Genomic DNA, 24,029 nt, shown 5'->3' on the forward strand with positions numbered 1-24,029 from the left:
TCGGACCCCATGCCGCGCGGCTACACGCGGCACGGACTAGCTAGTTCGGATTAGGTTTCTAATCCGAACTAGCTGTATGCCTCGTGGATGTCATATACCTAGACTTTAGTAAGGCATTTGATAGGGTCTCGCATGATATTCTTATTGATAAACTAGGCAAATATAACTTAGATAGGGCCACGATAAGATGGGTGCATAATTGGCTGGATAACCGTAGTCAGAGAGTTGTTGTTAACGGTGCTAAATCCTGCTGGAAAGGGATAACAAGTGGAGTTCCGCAAGGGTCTGTTTTGGGACCCGTACTGTTCAATATCTTCATCAATGATGTAGATATTGGGATAGAGAGTACGCTTATTAAGTTTGCAGATGATACCAAACTGGGTGGGGTTGCAACTTCTTTGGAGGATAGGGACATAATTCAAAATGACCTTAGCAAGTTAAAGAAATGGTCAGAGGTAAACAGGATGAAGTTTAATAAAGAGAAATGCAAAGTGCTCCACTTAGGAAGGAACAATCCGTTCCATACATACAAGATGGGAAGCGACTGTCTAGGAAGGAGCATGGTGGAAAGGGATCTAGGGGTCATAGTGGACCACAAGTTGAATATGAGTCAACAGTGTGATGCTGTTGCAAAAAAAAGCAAATATGATTCTAGGCTGTATGAACAGGTGTGCTGTAAGCAAAACTCGTTAAGTCATTCTGCCGCTCTACTCTGCACTAGTTAGGCCTCAGCTGGAATACTGTGTCCAGTTCTGGGTGCGACATTTCAAGAAAGATGTGGAGAAATTGGAAAGGGTACAGAGAAGAGCAACAAGAATGATTAAAGGTCTAGAGAACATGACCTATGAAGCCAGGCTTCATGAACTTGGCTTGTTTAGTTTGGAAAAAAGAAGATTAAGGGGGGACATGATAGCGGTTTTCAAATATCTAAAAGGGTGTCACAAGGAGGAAGGATAAAATTTGTTCCTCTTGGTTTCTGAGGAGAGGACAAGGAGTAATGGGCTTAAAGTGCAGCAAGGGAGGTTTAGATTGGACATTAGGAAAAAATTCCTAACTGTCAGGGTGGTCAAATATTGGAATAAATTGCCAAGGGAGGTGGTGGAATCTCCCTCTCTGGAGATATTTAAGAACAGGTTAGATAGACATCTGTCAGGGATGGTGTAGAGGGAGCTTGGTCCTGCCTTGAGGGCGGGGGGCTGGACTCGATGACCTCTCGAGGTCCCTTCCAGTCCTATGATTCTATGATTCTATAATAAATGAGCAGAATTGGAGGTAAGACAGAAATGGGTTCCTGCTCAAGTTGTACTGTTTATACAGACATATAGTCTGGTCATTCAGTCATTGCAGAAAACCTGCAATCTGATGCATGTTGGCCCAACTGCACAGCCAAGTTTTGGATTTGGCACCTGCTTTAAGTAATTTTTGTACCCACACCTTACATTTCAATAGCTTGATAGAGAACACGTATAAACATTTATATTGCACTCAAGTAGTATGGAGCACAATGCAACCAGCTTAACAATCAAAGGAAACCCATGACCTGGCAGCAAATTGGTTCTGTAAAGTGGGCTTCAGATAATTTTGGTAGAGTAGGATTTGGAATTTTGGAGTGCTGAGGCTGGAGAATGGCGGATTCAAAAATTGGCCAGCTCCATCAGGATCACGTGAAGGAGCCCTGTTTTTTCGGCACTGGTACAAAGAGGCGCCTGCTAGGGATCTAAGTTTTTTGATAAACTAATTGTTTAGACTTGGTCATATAAAAAGTGGCATTTTGGGCACTAGGCCCCAAAGTTGTCAGAATTTAGCTTTAGCCCACAGTAGCGACTGAAAGCCCAGCAGCAACTCTGGACTCTCAGCTTCAACTCTTGTTTTCCTAACGCAGGAGTTTCCTCCATGTGCTCCAGAGGGCTGCTGGGGGGAACCGGCTGGCTGATTGATTGGAGAAAAGGCGAGTTGGTCCCGCCTACTGAAGGCGGGGATAAGGGGCTGCCTTGTGGAGAGATCCCCTCTGGGTGGGGAGGCTGGGCAGTGGATGGATCTGGACGGCGCTTGGGGATCTGGAGAGCAGATCTCAGAGTGGTGCGGGGAGAGGGTAAAACACCCTTCTCTTTGGCTGACACAACGTCCTGGAAGCTGCATCGGCTCCTTCCCCCCTCCGGCAGCTGCAGTGTGTCCGCCAGGGGCGTGCGGACCCGGGCGCTAGAGGACGCAAGTCAATTATCAGTCCATGTGCGGCGCGTGTGCGAGGGCGCCCGGGGCACCGCGCTGAAGAGAGGCGTGGAGGCAGCCGCAGGACGTGATGCGCACTTGAGGGCGCTGAGGGCGGGTCCCCTTCCCGGCCCCCAGACTTCAGAGCCCACGGGAGGGCGACAGCCGGGCTCTGCCTCTCCTCGGGACCATTGCCCCATTGGGCTGGGAAGAGTCACGCAGCCCCGCCCTCCCTCCCTCCGAGCCCGTTGTGACACGCGCGGCCAGTGAAAGCTGGGCAGCCCGGATCAAATCCCCGCTGTCTGCCTCCCGCCCAGCACCCGGAGGAGCAGTCCTGACGCAAGGTGAGCGCTGCCGACAGACCTGGCGTGTGCTGGGTGCCCGTGGGGGGGGGGGCATGGAGCGGGCTAGCAGGGGCACGGGCTGAGGGGGGTGGGGGGCTGGCACTGGACGGCTCGGACGCACCGGGTGTGGTGGGGCTGTGGGAAAGGTAGGAGGAGGGGGACGGGGGTGCGCTGAGGAGAGAGGCGGGGGCTGGGGAGGGCTCACGGGACTAGCTGTGTGTGTGTGTGTGGGGGGGGGGGCCTCTCCGGATAGGTCTCTGCAGCCCGCCCAACTTCGCTCCTGAGCCCAGCCATGGAAGGGGGGGGCGTGTCCCGTTTGCCTTCGTCCGCGCAGCAGAGGCTCCGGGCCCCGCAGCAGAGGCTGCTCAGCAAGGTGCGGCGCTGGGGGGCGGGAGTACTAATGGGGGGGGGAGCAGCTCCTACCCCTCCTGGCTCAAGTGCAGCTTCTCTCCCCCCCCCCCCGTCTGCTTCTTTGTGGGACGTGGTGGGGGCCCACAAAGCTCCTCACATCGACCCACCCATAGAGCTATGGACAGGTGAGGAGGGTGATTGAGTGGGGCAAGGGCCCAAGTAGCCCATTGGTGCGGTTGGCAGAGGATCGAGGCACAGTGGCTCCGAAACAGGGATTTTCCTGGTGCTGGGTAACTTGTCTCACCAGAATAGGCAGGCTGGAGGCAGGAAGGAAATTGTGCCAATGAAAGTTAGTTTCAAGTGGATCCCCACTGGAGGACAGTTTAGCCTCTTCTGGGTAAATGCTGGGGGATGAATCTGTGTGGGTCTGCAGGAACCCACAGCAGTGTTAATGGAAAAGCAGCTGCCACTTTGCTTCATTTTTCAGCCAAAGGTGGCTAGGTTTCGAAAGCTTTGGGAATAAACCCCGGGTTAGCAGTAGCTGAGGGGAAAGAAGTTTCTGGGTCTGTTACCGACTATCACTGTTCTCTGGCTTCAGTAGGGGCCTTGTCTTCATCCTAATCTTATCCACAAAGGAACAATGTGTATTAAATGATTAGGGATCCTACTACTAATATTTAGCTGCCTAAATAGATCTACCCTGGAACATTTGGCCCTGAAATAGAATCAAGTTCTGATTAAGCTGCATTTTTCATTCAGTGAAAGTGCAGCATACATACTCTCCGCGGGGGGCTGAACAAAGACCCCAGCTATCTTACCCATTACAAAGATAGCTTCCCCAATTATCAGCTCTAATACTATTAACTCACAGACATCTACCCTTCCCCACCTCTAATATCATTAACTCACAGGCATTTACCTTCCTTCCCCCCCCCTGCATCTCCCTTCAGTTCTGAAATGTGATTTGTCCTTTTCATATGTGTTCATTTTTTTAAAATTGTATCCTTTGGTATATATGGCTGTGACTATTTTCTTCCACTATTTTAGCTGAGGAAGTGGGTCTGGCCCACGAAAGCTCATCATCTAATAAACCATCTTGTTAGTCTTTAAAGTGCTACATAGTCCTGTATTTTGTTTCAGCATACATAAGAGACACTCTCTAATAAGGTTCCAAACAATTATTGGTTTCATACATCTTCTGCAGCTTAGAAGGTAGTTAAAGAAATGTTTTAATGAGTTTTGGTGTCTTCATTTGTAGTAGCTAGTTTCGTACTTCTGATAGCCTAAATGTATTTTATGTAAAGTCACATCAAAATTTAAATGTTGAAATTTAATTAAATATAATTTAATCCACATGCATTTGTCCATGTATTTGAGATGTGCAAATCTAGATCAGTGGATAGATGTTACCTTACCTGCAACTCTTCACAGTGCCTTGCTACCGGAGCTCCAAATCTGGTATGCCCCCAGTCAGCGAGAAGCATGCAGGGTCACACTCTTGAGTGTTTGTGTGCTTAAATAACCATGGTTCAGCAGCTCTATTCCCAGAAGCCTGTCTACTGCCCCTCTTTGGCTTCTTCCAACCTTGGTTACAATCAGCAAGATTATTCCAGTACATTCCAAATTCTGAATTTCCCCAAAGCCATATGCCCTAAGTGTCCAGAGAAATATAAGCTCTATAGCTCCTATAAAGAGAAAAACCATCACCACAAGTTATCAACTTACCTGGAAGTGAATATACACGCCCCTTTATACAAATCACAGTGTTGGTTTATAGTAAAATGAAAAGATTATTTACAGAATATATGTAGGATTAAAGTGATTTCAAGAATAAGGAATGAAGATAGAAATAATCACAAGTAAAAAATCAAATAGTCTTTATAAGATTGTAAGTTACATCTAGCAAGACATGGGCTTTGTTCAAGATAGTTTCTCATCACCCATAGTTGATTTTTCTAGCCATAGCTGACTTTGTCAGTCTGGACCTTTCACAAAAATACAAATATAAATGCTCTTTTTATTTTCTAATAGGGATGTAACATCCCAGTTAACCAGTTAAAATATATGGTTAACTGCTTACCTGCCCCCCGTCCATGACCTGCATCAGACGGGGGGCTGCTTCAGCCCAGGCTGACCACCAGTTACCTGGTTACTGGTAAGCATCACCCAATAAGAGTGATGCTTACTGATTAAATGATTAACTGGTTACATCCCTATTTTCTAAGCCTTCATGTAAACAGGCTTCACACACATTTTCTGTTCTAGAGACTTCAAGCTCTCTTCTTCCCTTGGTTGAAGAACTCATATTTCTCATCTTGTAAGAGATCTGATTTCTATGTCTGTCTAATGATGGATGCCAAAGTAGGATTCTGTCTGTCCTTATATCTACCAAAGTTCAGTTAACTTTATCGAAGAGGAAAGATGACTTCATATTGTTCTTCCCTTTCTAGGGGCTTTCCAAAGTAAAACACTATGACATTTTTACATCTACAAAAGTTCAAAAAGCAAATCCTCTTAAACGTGATCAGATTGCATTGTAAAGTGAATGTTTTTCAAACAACGTGGATGCAATTCTCAAAGATAGGAATTAAAAGCCAAAACTGAGGCACTTCATCTTTAAGCTGTGCACTTATAGCAAGTTTTCCTAAAATAAATACCACACAAGCTCTTTTATGAGCCTAAAATAGCTCAAATATACAATTCCAATCGCAGATAGCAGCGGCTGGATTCCAAGCCCTTTACATCCTGTTTGGCCCTGAAAGGCTGGCTGGCCTCCCCAGCATGAGTTTTGACTCTGCCTCACCACTTCCGCCTAAGGCCATGCCCCTTTCAGGGCACAGAGCCATCCCCCCAACCTTGCCCAGAGACCCAGCAATTCTGTTGGCAGTCCTGACTGTAACAACTCTTTGTCAAACACTATGCTTAATTTAAATAGTGAACCTAGTTTCAGATCATATTGAGTACTTTTTAAACCTTCCTTAAACTTGAGGTTACTAAAATTATCCATGTATTTGTATCATTCTAAAAATCAGATTTTCAATGAGAAGCCTTCCTGGACAATGAGGGGTTAAGCAGAACTGCCATGGTTCCACTATGAACTGATGGTCATGAAGCCTTCTTCTGTGGAAGCTCACTCTGCAGAAGTGCAAGAGGGAACGGGGGATAATGGGACATATATTTGGTCATTTGTTCCATACTTATGCATGGATCGACTGACCACAGATTCTGTGCAGTGAGGGGTTATTAGCCACTATTACAACTTATAGGCTGTAAAAGCAACAGGAAACTGTCTGTTGGTGATCTGCACCAGGTGTGAGATAGAAGCAGGATTCTTTCACAACTCCAGATTAACTTCTCAAGCAAACTCTGTATCTTCTGTCTCCTTCCCTCCTTCTTTGGAGAGTGTGGGATAGTGAAGACATTAAAATTGACAGATACAAAGCTACAGATACAAAGAGATGAGGCATAAAGAATACCTTAGAGGTGGGCTATCAACCCACTCGAATAAGTATTGTATGATGGGTGATTTATCTAGGAGAATCCCAGTGGATTAAGAAGTGAACTGCCACGCATAATTCACTAGATTAGTTAGTGAAGTACCTCTAAAATGAAAACTACTATACTAGCCACACTATAATTTCACCTGAATTCTTGAATACTTCTGTACTAGCCACACTATAATCTCATCTCATTTAATTCTAGCAATATACACAACCATCAAGTCACTGTGAAAAATCATAGTGGTTTTGTCATTTCTTCCTATCATTGCTGGTCTTACTAAAGATGCAGTTGTTTAAGTAAAGTTTAATCATCTATATCAGTGGTTCCCAATCTTTTTGATACTGGAGACCAGTAAACCCATTCACAAGCTTTTGGAGGACCGGTAACATTTATTTGCACCTTTGCATATTCATTAAGCAAATGATGAATATGCAAATAAATTGTGTCACTGGCCCTACCTGTCCAGCCGGTTGTTCTGGCTCCCCCGGCTCCAATCCCAGCCACTTTATCTGCCCGCTTGGTTCCCCCGGCTACGTCTGGTGCTGGGTGTTCAGCCTCGCTGCGTACGGCGCCCAGCCTTCTCCCTGGGTCCTAACGTCTGCCGAATCTAGCCCCGCCACCTGGGAGCATGCCTAGCAGACGCCGTGGCAGTGAGCTCTCTCCCAAGAAGGCTGCGCTGACGCGCTCGGCAGTGCGGGGTGCTGCTACTCTGTCACACAAATTAATAGGATTGTGCGCAATAATTTTTCTAAGGATCAGTATTTTTTTTTTCTAAGGACCAGCACTTGGGCCGCGGACCACACTTTGGGAAACGCTGATCTATGTGTTTATAATAGATAATGTAGAAAATGCTCCTGTGCAAGGATCAGCAGGAAATGCTGGATGTCCTTCCCCCTCCTTCACCTGTTGAATCTTCTCCAGAAAATGCTTCTCACTTAAACAATCCTTATTACTTTAATCATTAAACATGATAATCATTCTTCTGTTTTCAGAGAAACATATTTTTTGTTCCCTAATTTAGTTTACTTTACCGGTCCTCCTGGTATTTCCCAGGCCACTGATTGTTACACATACGATCCTTTCTCTTCTCCATTTTGTACACTTTCTTTCCAACATATTCCAGAAAATACACAATTGTGAAAGCAAACTAAGCAATTACTTGAATAGATTAGTCTGCCAGCAAAGTCAAGTTACTTGTAGTGTCCCTATGCTTTTTCTCTACTCCTCAAAGACTCTGAGCTTATTAGGTTTTTGTCCAGGATACCTCACAGAGAATTTTACCAAGAGAAAACTCAGCCCATCTAGTTGAGTTGATCATTCTGAATTAAGCTGTGTTTCACCAATTCACTAGGACATCAAATTTACGTACTAAAAGGCGTTAAGACATTTTTGTTGCAACAACAAATGAGTATGTTTCATAATTGTTTTCTAAATTAAGAATCTTTTCCCTTAAACCCAACATTTTCATTGCTGGTTAATATTATGAACTAGTCGTCAGGGACAAAAATAAATGTTGTGTTCAGAGCCAGTATTCTTGACTAGAAGCATAAAACATTCCTGGTAAATAAAGGTTAGCAAACCCTTTGCTATCTAGCTAATATTAGACAGCTAAAGAAAAATGATTAGCCACTTGATTCGACCTGATTTTGTAAACAGCTGATAGTTATTTCATTAGTATCCTTGTATTGGATGTCAAATAGTTACAAGGCTCATGTTTTGTTAGTGAAGGAAGAAAATTGATAGTAAATCTCAAAAATGTTGTATTTCAGTGCTTTCAATAGAAAGAAGTTGGTCCAATAAAAGTTATTACCTTATCCACCTTCCCTCTCAGTATAACAGGAAATGCAGAGATTTTTTTGAAAGTTTTAAACTCAATACAGTATAGTTGTGTAATATATTTTAAGTGTAACTGGAAAAAATAGTGTAAGATTACTTATGCTGATTTGCCAGAAGTGCCATTTTAGCATTTACTGTGATACATAGATACTGTTATACAGTCAAACTAAGAAGTAGAATATGCTATCCTCTCCTTCCCTGAATAATAAAAAAGAGAAACACCAGAGGAATGTCAACTCCATGCTTTTCTATTTGCATGCCACATGGAATCCCTTCAGTGGGGATTTGGCTTCAGGATGGAAGATAGGCGAAGAGAAAGCAGATTCCTTTAGCTTCCTAAACTTGCTTGATGCCAACTTTCAGAAAAGTTGGAGAATGTTTAAAAATAAAAGCTATGTTTACAAATAGTTCTTTGCTCTTAATCATCCTTTCAAACATCAGTGCCCTTCATGATTTGAGTAAGATATTTTCAAATTTAGGGAAAAAATCATTCTTGGCTGGCTTGATGACAGGGAGTCGAAATACAGCTTGATATATTGCCCAGTACAGGGATCTGAAAGCCACTAATAGGACTAGGAACTTTGGGATGGTACACTTTGCTTATGTTCACAGCAGGACTAGAGTATGACCCATATCCTAAAAAAGGTATTCAATCCATCCTTTAATTGTAATGGAAGTTAGGAGCCTAACTATCTTTGTGAATCTGTACCTGCATAACTATTTAAAACTTGCTACTCATATCAATATGTATTCTGGCTTGTTGAGCAGAGACAGAGGGAGTGATGAATTAGTAGTTCTCAGATGCTGGCGTGACTGGCACTTCCCATTCTACCTATGACATGGTGCAGATGTTGGGAGTGCTATCGGGGCATACTGCCTATCACTCGTTTGAGCACTGCAGAGGGAGCGAGCGTGTCCTACTGAATACAGATAGAGTCTTTCCATGCTTCTGCTCCCATTCCTCACTGAACACTTTTTTCTTTTTTTACACTGAACAGGCTACAAATATGAGACTTTTTAAAAAAAATCCATTTTGTTGTATTGACATAAAAATAAGTTGTAATTAAATGAGTTTGGCTATGAAGAAGCATGGAAGTATGGATAGGAGACAAGAATGTAAATGTAATTTTTTTAAGCTTCATAATACATAAAGATATAATAGTCTAAGACTAATAAAATCTCAGTTCTATAGATAAAGACATTTTATTCAGCTTTCAGTTACAATGAAGAAATTTATTACTGCAATTCAGTGTACATTGTAGTGTAATAATATTCATTGTTTTACTCTGGGATACCTGTTGAAAATAAGTTTAATGCTGAAATGTTCTACAAACAGAAATCTTAAAATGATTAGAAGTTGATGAATTTTCATAGGAAGCTGATTCAGCAAAATCTTATTGAATAAATGAAGTAGAATGCCTGTTAAATACATCTGTAACATTATTGGGAAGCATTAGATAGCACTAACAGACTGTATTATTAACTCTGTTTCTGTAAGCAGTTAGGTGTTGGAAAAATGCTTGTCATCTATCATACACTTCTTTGAAACACTGATAATGCTAGTAGTAAAGTATTTTCTCTTAGACTCATTCTCAGATATAAGCTACGGTCCATAAAGGGACTTGGACATTGCAACATTTAACTTTTAGGTGATATAAGGGAAAAAATCCACTGGAACACAAAAAACCTGGATTAAGGGACAAGGATCCCCATACAGTGAATGGGTAAAGAGAGAGGTGCCTGAGAATTGGACCCCCAGAATGATAGAAAGGGATCTGTTTAAGCCAGTTGGTGTGCCCCAAGTCCCCATGCCTCTCAGCAACATAGGTAGCTCTCTCTGCTTTCAGTCTTCATTCCCCAAATACGGCTCTGTTAGAGAATGACACATGATTGGGCAAGGTGTAGCAGATATTTCTTTTTCTTCATCTACTAGGCTATGCTGACAACTCTTCCAGCAGTCTCTCTTCTCGTGACTCAGCCAGATCACTTGAAAGTTTCTCCCTTACTAAGCTTTCAGTGTCCCAAACAGGCAGTAACATGCATGAGTCTAGTCACTAGTCTGATGCTTCTGACCCTGCAGGACTCATTTTATGGCAGAGTAGTACCCCAAGGGTTTCCTTTGGAAGTTTTTTTTAAACCATCTAAAATGTGAAATTGGAATTACTACAAAAAACAACTTCTGTCTCCTTCCTTGGGCTTAAACCTTTAAGTTTACCCAGGATCCCCCATTTCTCTATTCTTCTAGGGTTAACTTGCTGGAGTCTTGCCTTGACTCTGGATGCCCTCATCCAGTCTATCCCAAGGCTGTTGGCTGGCTTTTTTTCCCTCGGGTCTGCTCCAGGAGTCTCCTTCACTCCTGCTAATCTCTCCTATCAGGGCCCATCCCAAGATCTAAACTCCCTTCCAAAACTCCGCTTCAGTTGAAAGCATGCCAGGGCTTCTTCCTACAAGACCCAGGTCTTGCCCTTTTGTCAGGGCTCATCCCTGGAGCATGTTACACCCCAGCAACTTCTTTGTATCTCTCTGGCTTCCCATTGCTACAGCTCTGAGTACAATGACAGCCTCTCTCCGAGTTACGAATGAGTTACAGACCAAACACTTGGCTGTAACTCGAGCTGTTTGTAACTCGGACCCCATTGAGTTACACACGACCGTGCTGTTCATAAGCGCGGGTCACGTTCGTAACTTGGGGACCGCCTTTACGACCGCTCCATGGGAGCTTTCGTCGTAAGTGTGAATGGTCGTAACTCAACCGTTCGCAACTCGGGGAGCGGCTGTAGTTAGTTCTTCCTTGATTTGGCAGTCTGCAGCCCCCTTCTATGTTGACCTTCCTTTTTCTATAGGAACCATTCAGCTCTTTCCACCAGGAACTTCTCTTTAATTTGACCTTTCCCATCTTTTAGGTGCATTCAGGTATATTAATTGGCCTCAGGGGCCTTTTCACCACCATAGTAGGGTTAACACCACATCTGTCTTCTGGGCTCTTCATCTCATTCCCAACTTGTTTTCCTGGAATTCACTTGCCATCCACACAAGCAATCCACACATAGTCCTCTTTGTGGACTTGGAACCCTGGGAGAATAGAGGACTTTGACGAGGCCATTTGGTTACAATGTGAGCCCCCTTTTCCCTTCTAACCTCTCATGAATTCACACACACACTTATTCCCTTGTCGTTGTTAAAAGGAAAACGGAAAGCCAGCTCAAGGGTGAAATGATCAGGAAAGTTTCTGATGAGATAGCTCTTCGCTCAGCCTATGCTTGATCTCTGCTTTTCTGGGAAGGCATGGCACCCCACACACCAAGCACAGCTACTTCCACTTCAGGTCCTCCTGTCCGTTCAGACCTCATTTAAATCAGCATTTAATGCGGGGGGAGAGAGAAGCAGCTCTGGAGCAGCACAGGATCCCCCCACCCCAAAAGAAAGGTGGGGGTGGAGGGGAGACTCTTCTTGCATAGGATAGTTTCACTCACTTGAGTTTGACCCCCAACAGCTTCCTTTTATTTCCTGTTTGTGATTGGTTATAGTGGGATGCTCCTTCTGTCAGGTATAGCAGCTTGAGCAGTAGTAATGCAGTTGGATTCTTCCAGATCAATTTGTTAGCCTTCATGTAGAAGCATGGTGTAGGTTATGTATGTAATATTCTGTACTTTACGGAAGTGTTGTATAATTCCTATATTCTTCATTTCTGTATGATTGTGATCATGCCTTGTCAGGAATCGGGAAAGGTCATTGTCTGCTGAAAGTAATTTATCTACCTAAATATGCATATCATTAATGCATATGAAGATATGAGAATATGTTGTATAGTTGTCACCAAAGTATGCTGTGAATTTGGAAGATGCCCAGATACTAGTTCAACAGAACCCACCACACTCACCTTGGTCTCATAGGAACCTCCCTTGGTTACCTCCCTTTGTTGCTGTCTCCGTAGAAGAGACATCGTAAGCCCAGCAAGTGAGTTACACTACAGTCTGAGGTCACACTAGGATAATTGCTCAGTTTTTCCTGGAGCCTTAGCAAAACCCCCAGACATGCCTTAACTTGTATTCTCCACACACATGGGCTAAGGGTATAAAAACCAAACATGGGGTACATGATTTGTCTTTCTAAAAAGGGCAATGTGTATTTTGTTTGTTTATTTTAATAGTTATGATGTAAATGGTTTAGTATGCTAGAAGACAGAGAGAATATGTGCTAGATAATCCTTCTGTGTTTTATGTGTGGGCCAGGCTTCCAAGCAGTTTGGCAGAATCATGAATCATGGTTTTGAGAACGTGAAGTTTCAGACACTTAATTATCTAAGGCATCTAGATGCTTACAAGGTTAGGGAGAAGCTGAGCAGGTTTTTAAGAGTAAATATCTTCACTTTAAACTATTGTTGGTCATGTGTATTTGTAACCAGGTCCCAAGAGAATCAACTGAGGTTACTTAATTAGGGCGAATTGCAAATAATGTGGGAGTCATTCCCCAAAAATGGTGGTTATTCCAATACTTAGATTTACTAAAACAACTTCTATCATACCTTACTGGTTACCCAGAATCCAATGATACAGTGCCCTTAAAGCAACTCAGCTTTAGGTCTCCAGCCAGACACCTGAGTCAAATATGATGAGGATCACTATCTTATTCATCAAATAAGAAAGTTCTAGCAGTCCCAAAGGATTGGACACATTACCTCTCAGCTTAATGAATATTTCGAGTTTTACCTCATACACATTTATAGTCAATTCTTAAGTAAAATAAAATGTATTTAAAAAGAAAAGAGAAAAGTATTGGTTAAAAGATCAGTATACTGTACATAGAACTTGATAATAGTTCTGAGATCAGATTCATAGTACAGGGCATGAATGTTGTAGTTGCAAAGACTTATTTTAGAATTTAGTCCAGAGGACATAGTCAGAATTCCAACATCACATTCAGGGTGTTCCAGTTTAGCCCTGGGAACTCAATCCTAATAATTTATGCTTCCCCTGCATGAAACTTTAAGTAGATCCGAGATACAGGAGCAGGCCCCCAGGCTTCTCTTCACAGTTCAGAGTCTTTAAGTCAACAATAGGCAATCATGGAAACTTTTAAATAAACCTATTTCCCAGGCATCACCAGTAATTAGCTATACTGATTAACACAACAATTGCTTGTCATTCACAAATGATTTGGTATACATTTCAAAGAGATTTATAGACAGGAACCATTGGATTACATGGTTGTTAACCTCTAACAATATATATGCAAACACACAAAAACATAAACATCTACCAGGTTAAATTTGGGTCATTTATCCTGCTGGATGCTTAACCCTTTCTTGGCCAGGTGGCACAGTACTATTTACAATGGAGCAAGTAGTCTGGGTGTTTTCCAAAACACAAGGATACACAGACCTCATTCCAGAGAGTACAGTTGAAAAAGACAAGCATAAGGTTGAGTGCATCACAGATGCAAAGAGATGGTGACAATTTGTTTAGGTTTTATACCCAAATAATCCCTCCTACCCTAGAAGCTGCAGATTCATTCTCCTTTTTATATTGGCCCTTTATCCTTGATTCAAAAACTTTGCTTTTGAATTAAGCTCACTACATTTGCCTCCCCTATATCTTCCGTTAAAAATTAGCCCCCTCCTGTCCTCCTAGTAATCTAGCCTCAGCTACAGCATCCTTACATCCACCTCCTGACCCCAGTATTCCACTTGGAACTTCATTCACTGCTGACAAAGATTAGCAAGAAACTTGCTGGGGATGTGAAAACATGTTGCTACATCTCTATTAACTATTGGAGTCTTTCCCTTTTGATGTACAAGCTATATTTCAGAGGGGTACAGTTGGGGCTCCTACTTTCTATGTTATTCTGAGGTGGAAGTGGAATCCCCAAATCAAATGCCCTATGGGGTTAACAGTTGCTTAATATAGAGTGGTTGACCAATATTTAGTAATATTACTGTGGCACCACTAATCATCTATGAATAAGAGCTCCATACTGAAGTTTGCAAGAAAAAGACCCAAGTACAAAATGAGATTTAACAACGATCTTCCACATTGTTTAAAAAATGTCTCTACTCTCAGATTTTTTTTCAGAACCCAATCATGTTTTCAAAAAAGAAATATTCCAAAAATCACAGCGCCCAAGTAAGCACTGCATGAGTATAAAGTTCTCTAAAGCCTATTCTCTAATCATGAAGACCTACTCAAGCTTTATATTTCTATATTACCCAGTTTACAACATGTTAAGGTTGATTATAATTACCATGAATTTGCAGAGTTCATTTAACAAGTAAAGTTTGGTCTTTTGTGGGATGAAGCAGAACAACAACAACAAAAAAATCTTTACTGCCCCTTTAATGCTTCTAGTTGCTTGGTTGTCATACAGTGGCATGAAATGGGGATAGCTTGTACCGTGCTGGAGCTAGCTTTGCTAGAAAATACTAGAGCATCAACCCCCCTCCTAACCCAATGGTTTATTTTAAAATTAAACCCTATTCTGAGTAAAACGAGATTATTATTGGTTTTTACCCAAACACTGATGTTTCAAACTATGACATTGATTCTTTGGATCAAATTTTGCATTATGACCTGTAGAGTTCTACTGAAGTATCCTGAAGCACATAACCTGCATTCTTCTCAGCTCTCTGTGACATAAACAAACCTTTTAAAATACTTCTGCTGTTCAACATATTGTACTTTCATGTCTCTCCTCTGCCACTCCCCACAGAGTAATGCTGGCATGTAAAGACCTACCATTGATGGAAATGTTTTAAATAATCTGCACCTTTTGATACTTAAGAAAAAGTGACTCGTTTTATACTGTCTTCTTGTATTAATCTACAGGTTTGAGACATGTTTCCTCCCTCCCACCAGAGGGAGACAAAACACTCAGGCTCTGACATGGTATCAGCTTTGTTACATGTGACACTTTGCTTGTCAGCCTCCGCCAGGTGAAGGTCTCTTTAATGCCTATAATTCTTGGGAATTTAGGTAGGCCTCGTACCTGCTAAGGCTCTCGGTTTTGCCATCTACCCTTGGGGTGTCTCTAGGCTCCACTTGTGTCTTACTGGTTCTGTATTTTCCTCTGTATCTGCCTGTGTGGGCTGGTATTGCTGTACTCTCCTCATTCAGGAGTGACTCAGATCTTTGGTTAGAAGTCTCTTCCACCTCTCACTGTTTCCTGTTATGGTACTGCACTATTGCAGCATAACAGTCTCTCTCTCTCTGCAGGTAAAGGGCTTTTCTTTCTTCCCCTTCACTTTGCTTTGGTGTCAGATAAACACATGGTGGTTAACAGTGACTGATTTATGTGTTCTGTTTGGTTATTCAATCATATTGATTATATTTTCGGTAGAAGTACAGAATAGCAATGGGAGCAGGGCCACTCTTCTCAAGTGTTTGTTATTAAACACTGATATTGCTGTAGACTGTATTTTTTTCTCCCAGTGTTTGATAGGGCAAGACTATAGCTCATGTTACTTTTGTGCAAGATGGCCGAGCAATGTGAGAAATGTTGCCTAACACTTTATGTACATGTCAATAAGCTTCCCCAGAAGGAGAATGGGCATTGTTCCTCCATTCCCTACATGGTTTTTTTTTAAGTGAACACACAGAACATTGAAGTATGAATTGTTTAATTTGGCTGCAAACAGTCTCACATTTTATACAGTAAAGATCCAAGAAATATGTATGTTACAACACCTTACATCAAGATTTCCCATCTCTGTTACCCAATGATATAGCAGAACTTAACAGAAGTCTCTCTCTTCTCTGTGACACCACACCTGCATGCTGTTGGAGTGATTACAGTTAAGTTCTTCAGTTATTTTGAATGATTCTCAACTTTTGCTGGCTGACTCTGAGAATGCCACTTTCATATTTCATTTAGATTGTGCACCTTTGCTTGAATCCCTCTTAGTATCTTATTAATTAATGGCTGTGCAATATTTAAATTTAGTGGTAAAAAGTGAAAGTTAAACTGGAAATAAGTTGTATTTGTTTGGTAGCAGCGAAGTTTGTTGCATGAAAGTGAATATGTTTTGACACTATTAAATAGTGGACACCTGATGTTATAATAAACTTATTATCCCTAAGTCTGTAATTCTCAGTTTGGTAAATTTTCCACAGAGCTGATGGTTAGTTTTACCCTGAGAGAATAGAGCCATTTCAGATTTACTAGAACGTACCTTTTAATCTTTTTTTGTAGAGGCCCAGTTAGGCTGTTCCAACATTGTCTTCAGTCCCTGTGACTCTAGAACCATGAAATCTCATTTTAAGCATCTTTTTCAAAGAGCCATTAGTATAAAGCTAGCAGAAATTATGTATCTCAATTATTACATATTTGTATAATAGTTCTATTTCACACTTTAGAAAATGTTTATTCTATTGTAAGACATTTTCTTAAAATGATATTTTAGATTACTATGGGGGTTGTGCCCTGTGCTCGCTATGTTTGCCAACCCTCCTTTCTCTGGTCGATGTCTCCACAAGGCTTTTACTACATTTAAAATGCAGAGGTGCAGCGGTCCTGGACTAGTGGGAGCCAGGACTGCTTGGTTCTGGATTGTGCCGGGTCCAGCAGCCCCTGTTTGTGGTGGGCCACAAACAGCTGTTGCTGGAGCAGCCTTTGTTTGCTGCCAACCTGGCCCACTTGGTGGCAGGAGCCCCTGTCTGCGGTGGAGGGGGAGGGAGGGAGAAGCTCCCCGCTGGGACATCCATGGACAGTGGTTGCTGCCCGAGCAATCTTCCACCCCTCCCCCCCCAATGCCTCTGATGGAGGCAGGCAGCACTGAAGAGATGGTGCTGGGGGGAATCAGCTTTTAAGCCAGCTCCTCCCAGTACTGGCTCCTGTCTCCCCCATTCCTTTTGCTCCTTCTCCTACAGAGGCAGCCATGGAGAAGGGGGGGGGGGGGGGGAGGGAAGGCGAATAGTGGAGGATTCCACTCGACTACCTGATAAGCTTATTTTTATTGGGTAATCAAGTAGTTGACTATTTGCTTGCATCCCTAATATGACCTGGGACCACCTGTAGTGGCGGGACAGTAGTTCAGTCACTCTATTCATTGAGTCATTTTTCTTCTAAGACTGCTGATATATAGTCTAATTATTGCTGATTTGGTGGCTTTGTGGCATTGCCTTGTAACTCTTTCAACATAAATGCTGCATGACTGACATTAAAACTAACCGTCCTCCCCAACATACTTTATAATACATTGATTTTTTCAAAAGGTATTTTGGAATAAAAATTGATAGTAAGTCCTTTTCTTCTTTTCTATTCATACCTCTCATTTTGATGTCCTCTTCATAACGTGTATGATTTGTAATCTTTTGAAATATCACTTGCTTTATGTTTCCTGCTATGCCTAACCTTTGGCTTGGAATGATTTCCTAAGTGCATTTATAAAAAAGCCACTAAATCAATAACATAGAATTCAGGGAGTGTCAGAATCATTGTCCAATAAAATATACACCACAAAACTCTTCAGACCAACTTCAAAATGGACACAAATGGTTGCAACTCTGTTGAAGCCAATGGAATTGGGCCAAGTCTAAATTTGTCCCCTCACCTACAATTCTAAGGTATTTGAGGTACGATAAAATGACTGGCATCTTGCTCTTACCAGTTCAGCAGTTTTAATTATAGTAATGACCTTCGGTTTTGACTTTCAAGTTTCTTATTTTTTTATTAAAAGAAAACACATTTTAAAAACAGAGGCCCATTTTGGTCTGACCTATGTTTCCTTAATAAAGTGGTGCTTAATAAGAGTTTAGCCTAATTTGATTTATTCAAGTTTGACAAGAACAGAGTGCAGAATTGGGTCTTTGACAATACTTGTGACATTGAAATCCACTCAGCTTTTAAAAAAAATTCTTGTTCTACTGCTCTGTTTGAAACTGATTTGTGTTCATTTCTGTCTCTCATTTTGGAGTTTGACGACAGGTTTTAGTTCTGTTTTGATTTCATTTCTTTTTCCAGAGTCTTTTTAAATGTAAACTTTTGCAGTATTTTTAAATATTAGTAGTTGCCATAACAATAAGAGTAAGACATAGCTTTTGTATAGGACTTTTCCTCTGTAGATCTCAGTGCGTTACAAAAAGGTCAGTAGCTTATCAACATTATTAGCAATTTTCAGTGGCTAGTTGAACATAATCTGTTTTATAGTACAATGTAATTGCTCTAGTATGTAGTACTCCCCTAAGCAGCATTTTGCTGTCATTGTTCATAGAAAGTGGGCCTGACAGTAGTGATGACCTTGCACTGCTTACAGTTTTGGTTTTTTTGTAGGATGCAGGGTTCCCTCTAAAGGCAGCACTAGCATATACAGTCACTGATACAGATTCTGATTGTGTGCCTTTTGGGCAATGCAAAACAGTTTGACCTGCAATATTCCAGCCATCGGCCAATCTTATACCAAAATTATAACACACATCAAATAATATGAAGATCCACTACCCGTGTTTGAAAATTACAGATTGACAAACTTGTAAAGCCACATATATATGCGGGTGACTAAAATAGAAGGCTAATAGATATATTAATGATTTCCTCAGTTGCCCAATGAATGCTATTTTTCCTTTCCAATCTGTTTCAAATAAAGGAATATAATTTGATTACATTCTAGTTTAAAATTTTGAGTATAAAGCCCCAAAATATTTCAACAGCTTATATTCTGAGAGCTGAAGTTTGATTTATTTAGAAGATTATAGGGAAATGAGAGAGAACAGTGTTGTAGGTTCGTAGCAAGATTCAGAGTTTTCCCAGAGCAATTACTATAATATGCAGCCTACCTAAATCTCAGGTTTTTTTCTGTTTTGTAATCAAATAATATCTTGTAATACATGGGCACCAGCTATAAGAAAAGCCTAAGAAAATAATTGTTAATGAGGATTTGAATTCAGATTTCTAGAGGTGAAAATCTAGTTTTTTAATCTGCTATTTTGCTGAGCTCCTTTATGTGGTCTGGTATCTCAAGTTGTAGCAAGTAACTGAAAATCTCTTTGTAAGGAGATGAGAGATCTGTGACTAGAAAGATTGCTCCTTTGCTGGCATTGTATTCCTTCTGCATAATATGAAGGGCACCTTTTTATTCATGGTTTCACTTCTTGAATGCTAGATTTTAAAAATAAAATAAAAAACTGTTTACTGTGTTTGAAGCGTATGAGTGGATAGAAGGTAGTGGCATTAGTATCCGTAATGCTTTTCCTAGTTTGCTTGCTCACAATATTTACAACCAGGCCACTTTTAGTTCATGAAAGACAATTCTTTCCCCCCCCAAAACTCCTACTACCTTCTCTTTGGGTTTCACCTTGTTTTAGAAGTACAAGAACAGGGTCTAAGGCCAGATTACATAAATTGCTCTGTGGAGCTGGACCTCTGTGATAAGCCTCAGTGACGATCTACACAGGTGAAAGGGGCCTGTGTGGATCAAGGTGTAATCTGTAGGCTAAGGCCATGCATACTCATATTGGGGACTGACACTGCTGCGATTGATGCATTAAGGGTCAATTTAGTGGGTCTCTGGTGAACTCTAGTACTCCACTGTAATGAGATGATTAAGATAAACGGGAGAGCGTCTCTTGTTGATGCAGCATGGTTTAGATGCTGCCGTAAACATTGATTTCAGATTGGCTTACCCTGGTAGGGTAGACCAGGTCTGAGTTTGATTTCAAGTGGATTGAAGAGCAGTGAAATTGTTACTGTAATTCTAGCTCCTGCTTTATCAGTTTGGAGGTGGTGGTGTGGAGTAGCATTTATTTTGTTATTGTTTTTTATCATTTCAAAAAGTCAGCAGTAGCATTTTGTTATAAAGAAAATGCATTCAGAAATCAGTGAATACTTCTGGTCTACAGAAAAAATGTGTTCAGCTACTGTTTGCTTATGCTTTGCTTTAACAGACCATTAAAACCTTTACATTCTCTTCCATTTGAAAGGCCACAGGTAATCAAACTTACTTTGTGTAGCTGTTAGAACTGGTTTAATGTTTAACCTTTTTGTTTTTGTATTATTTAACTTTCTCTTCTCATACCTCCTTATGCAGACTGCTAAGTTACAAATACTACAAGTTTTTAAAAAAACTTATTAGTTTCTTGCTTTCTTTTGGCTGAGGGCAGTAAGGATTTAAATTCAGTGCTAGGTTTTTGAATAGCTTTAATTAAAAAAAGAAAACAAACTATCAGTCATTTGGTTTACAGCAATATTGTCAATCTGTTTAGGCCCACACATTTTCCTTATTTATAAGAAGACACGTTCAAGGAAAAATCTTGGAAAGAGGATCTTTTGTTTTAAATAAGGATAAAAAATAGTTTGAAGAAAAATGTGTGTGCTTTCATTGAGCTTTTGTTGTGTATTTTCCACGGTATTCAGCCTGTCAAAATTCAGCTCTAATCTGCTTTGTTGGTCAGATAAGTTTTGAGCAAGCGGCATAGGCTAATGACCTGAGGATGAAAGATGTATATGGTTGTCAGGCATCTGCTTTCGATCTGAACACCTGGTGACTTTGGTCAGCTCAACTGACTGGACCACCAACAGTCTGATTGGCCAATGCTGCATAGTCTCGGAGGTGACTGTGTTGTCCTCTGGCTCCTAGATGCAGAGGTAGTCAGCTTACAGTACAGATGCTACCCTGAGCTAGGGATGTTAAATATTGGTTAATTGAATAGTCGATTAACCTCATTAATTCTTATTGGTTAGTTGACTATTCTATAGTCTCGGGGCAGCACCTGTATGGGGGAGGGAGGGATCTGAGCTCCCGGACCCGGCATGAGCCGGAACTGAGCCAGGCTGCCTGCCCACTTGGCTCCTAATACGCTTTAAGTGCAGAGCCGCAGCGGGGGTAGGTCCAGGACTCAGTGCAAGCTGGGACTGAGGTGGGCTGCTTCAACCTGTAATGTGAGCTCTTGGACTTCCCTAAATGACAAGAAACACACCTGCCTATAAATTTTTTCCCTTTTCTAGGGATACAGGCTTCTGACAGCTTCTGCAACTTTAACTTAAAATAATTCCAGGCCTCTTCCACTTTAAGGTCCATAATTTCTTTAGTCCAATCAACTTCCCTAACTAATTTCCTTAATTTACTAAAGTTAGCCCTTTTGAAATCAAAAACCCTAGTCTCAGATTTACTTTTGTTTATCCTTCCATTTAATTTAAACTGAATTAGCTCATGATCACTCGAGCCAAGGTTGTCTTCTACAACCATTTCATCTATGAGGTCCTCGCTACTCACCAAAACCAAATCTAAAATAGCATCCCCCCTTGTTGGTGAGAGGATTATTCTAGGAGGGGTGGGTGAGATTGTGGCCTGCACTGTGCAGGGGATCAGACTAAGGTCAGAAGGGACCATTATCATCTGAAGTCTATGAGTAAATAACTTGAAGAGAAGCAGCATATTCTAATGGATTCAGCATGGGACTAAGACCTGGGTTTAGCTCAATCTTATCAATGGCATGTTCTGTTGACTTAAATTTAACCCCTCTGTCTCAATTTCTCCTATCTGTAACATGGGAATAAGATTATTTAACACTGATGATGTGAGGAATTATTAGTTTGCAATATGCTAATATTATTTCATGTCTTCGGTAGCTCCTTAGCCCCCTAAATCTGAGCTAGGTATGAGCTGAAATGGCCTTTGTTGTCATTTAGGGAAGTCCAAGAGCTCACATTACAGGTTGAACCTCCAAATCTGAGATTCTTTGGTCCAACAACCTCTTTGGTCCTCCATAAGGAAGGACCCTGGACCTTGCTGGACAAGAGAGCCCTGGAGGCAAGAAGAATGAGCCAGGTCCCATGGGTGCTGGGGAGTCCCAGTGGGGCTGTCGGGCTGGTCCTGTGGTAAGTGAGAGTCCAGCCCTGGGGAGCCCCAGGCTGGGGAGCCTTTGCTGTGGCTAAGAGGAATCTCCAGCCCTACCTGGGAATCCCAGTTGTCACCTGAGCCAGCAGCGGATGCAGAGAATCCCCAGCTGGGAACCTTGGTGGAAGCGGGGCCAGCGGCAGCAAGATGGGATTCCTGGCAGGAGCAGGGCTGGCATGAGCAAGGTCACTAGACGGTGTTTCTCCTCTCTGAATGCAGAAACATCCCTCCATCTAATCATTATAGACTCCAGCGTTACCCAGGGATCTTTAACAGCAGCACTTCGGATGATTTTCTTCAGTCCAAAATGAAGAGTATTTTCTCTGGAAGACTTACAGCACTGGAATTGTTTGACATCCTGGAACATTATTCTAAGAACTGTGACATGATTGTGGGCAACCAGAATTTAATGCATGTCTTGAAACAGGAAAAATTTGACCTATTGCTAGTGGATCCTAATGAGATGTGTGGGTTTGTTATCGCTCACCTTTTAGGTGTTAAATATGCTGTTTTTTCCACCGGCCTTTGGTATCCAGCAGAAGTAGGTGCTCCAGCTCCTTTATCTTATGTTCCAGAATTTAACTCGCTTCTCACAGATCATATGAACCTTCTAGAGAGGATTAAAAACACAGTTGTTTATGTGGCTTCAAGATTTGGAGTCAATTTTTTGGTACTGCCGAAATATGAAAGGATAATGCAGAAACACAAGGTGCTACCAGAGCGATCGATGAATGATTTGGTACGTGACTCCAGCCTGTGGATGCTGTGTACTGATATAGCCCTAGAGTTTCCAAGACCCACTCTACCAAATGTTGTTTATGTGGGAGGAATCCTCACCAAACCGGCCAGTCCTCTACCAGAAGTAAGGTTTGCTGAGCTTTTTGGTAATTTTTGTAGTATCTGAGTGGATCTCTAAGATGACTGTTACTACTTAATAAATTTGAGATCTATTTAAGTTAAATTGTAACCTAAAATCTTAAAAATTTAAAACTGCTTTTGTTGTTGTGTTTCATACACAATCAAATTAACTGGAAACACACAGAACTTTGGAACATAAAGGTGGGGGTTTTTTTGGATGTAGATGGTCTACTCTATCGTTCGGGACCACTGAGGTCCCGAGGGTGCTGGACCAGGGAGGTCCAACCTGTAATAGTGTTTGTTGTAATGGGCTTCTAGGAACATCTGTGGTATCAGAAAATCAGGCAGAGAGGCCTTTATGCTCTGACATTGTTCTGACATGTGCTTTGTGATACCTGAGGAGGATTCCTCCCTGTTGGGGGAAATCATCACCAACCTCAATAGGGCATCTCTCCAGGACCAGCAGTATAGCTCTTTATGTTTAATATTAATGTTTTTGTTCGGGATTATTTATTTGTTGATACCATATAAAGCTTATCAGTTGCAATGGGAGTTTTTGTAATTCATTTTGAAACTTAGTATTGATACTGAAAAGGCATTACACTAATAGTGAGAGTATCCTGTTTCTTCTGCATTTATATTGAATGGATAATGGTTTCAAAGGAGGAATATTGGGTCATTGCTGCAATATTAATGTGCATTGCTCAGAAATATGAATGAACTGCTTGTGAACATTTATTACATTTTTTATTTATTTTTTCCCTGATTCTTTTTAAGTTGCAAAAGAAATGTAACACTATTTGTTGTAAACAAAGCATTGTAAGGAGTAAGGTACTCTAAATTGCACATATTAATACTGCACTTTCATTGAGGTGTTCTGGCGACATTGTGTTACCATAACCCTCAGATGGAATTACAGACTTAATTTATGTAGCTTTTGAGGGTATGTCTGTAACATAATACATGGAAAAATACTCCCTTGGGCCATGTAGTGTGCTTTCCTCTTCACTGAGATTAGAGGGGATCTCTAGAGCATTCCCAGCTGATACCAGCCCTTCAGTTTCATACATTTTTTAATACTAATTTTAAAAATGTAAACAGCTATT

General features: G+C 41.4%; 1 protein-coding gene and 1 pseudogene across 2 annotated transcripts in view; both read left to right on the plus strand.

Annotated features, from left to right (window-relative positions):
- The first annotated feature begins 2,000 nt into the window (after positions 1–2,000).
- Positions 2,001–24,029, plus strand: part of LOC102457655 (2-hydroxyacylsphingosine 1-beta-galactosyltransferase-like) — an 82,668-nt gene continuing 60,639 nt past the window's right edge. Inside the window, exon 1 of one of the 2 annotated variants that reach the window (XM_075929804.1) lies at positions 2,001–2,552. The gene's annotated coding sequence lies outside the window, so the exon portion shown is untranslated. Of the gene's footprint in view, positions 2,553–2,901; positions 2,926–24,029 lie in introns of those variants that run through there. The other variant, XM_075929805.1, reaches the window with a different exon arrangement.
- Positions 22,002–23,269, plus strand: LOC102457910 (2-hydroxyacylsphingosine 1-beta-galactosyltransferase pseudogene; annotated as a pseudogene).

The sequence above is a fragment of the Pelodiscus sinensis genome, chromosome 5 (assembly GCF_049634645.1).
Source record: "Pelodiscus sinensis isolate JC-2024 chromosome 5, ASM4963464v1, whole genome shotgun sequence".
NCBI lineage: Eukaryota > Metazoa > Chordata > Testudines > Trionychidae > Pelodiscus > Pelodiscus sinensis.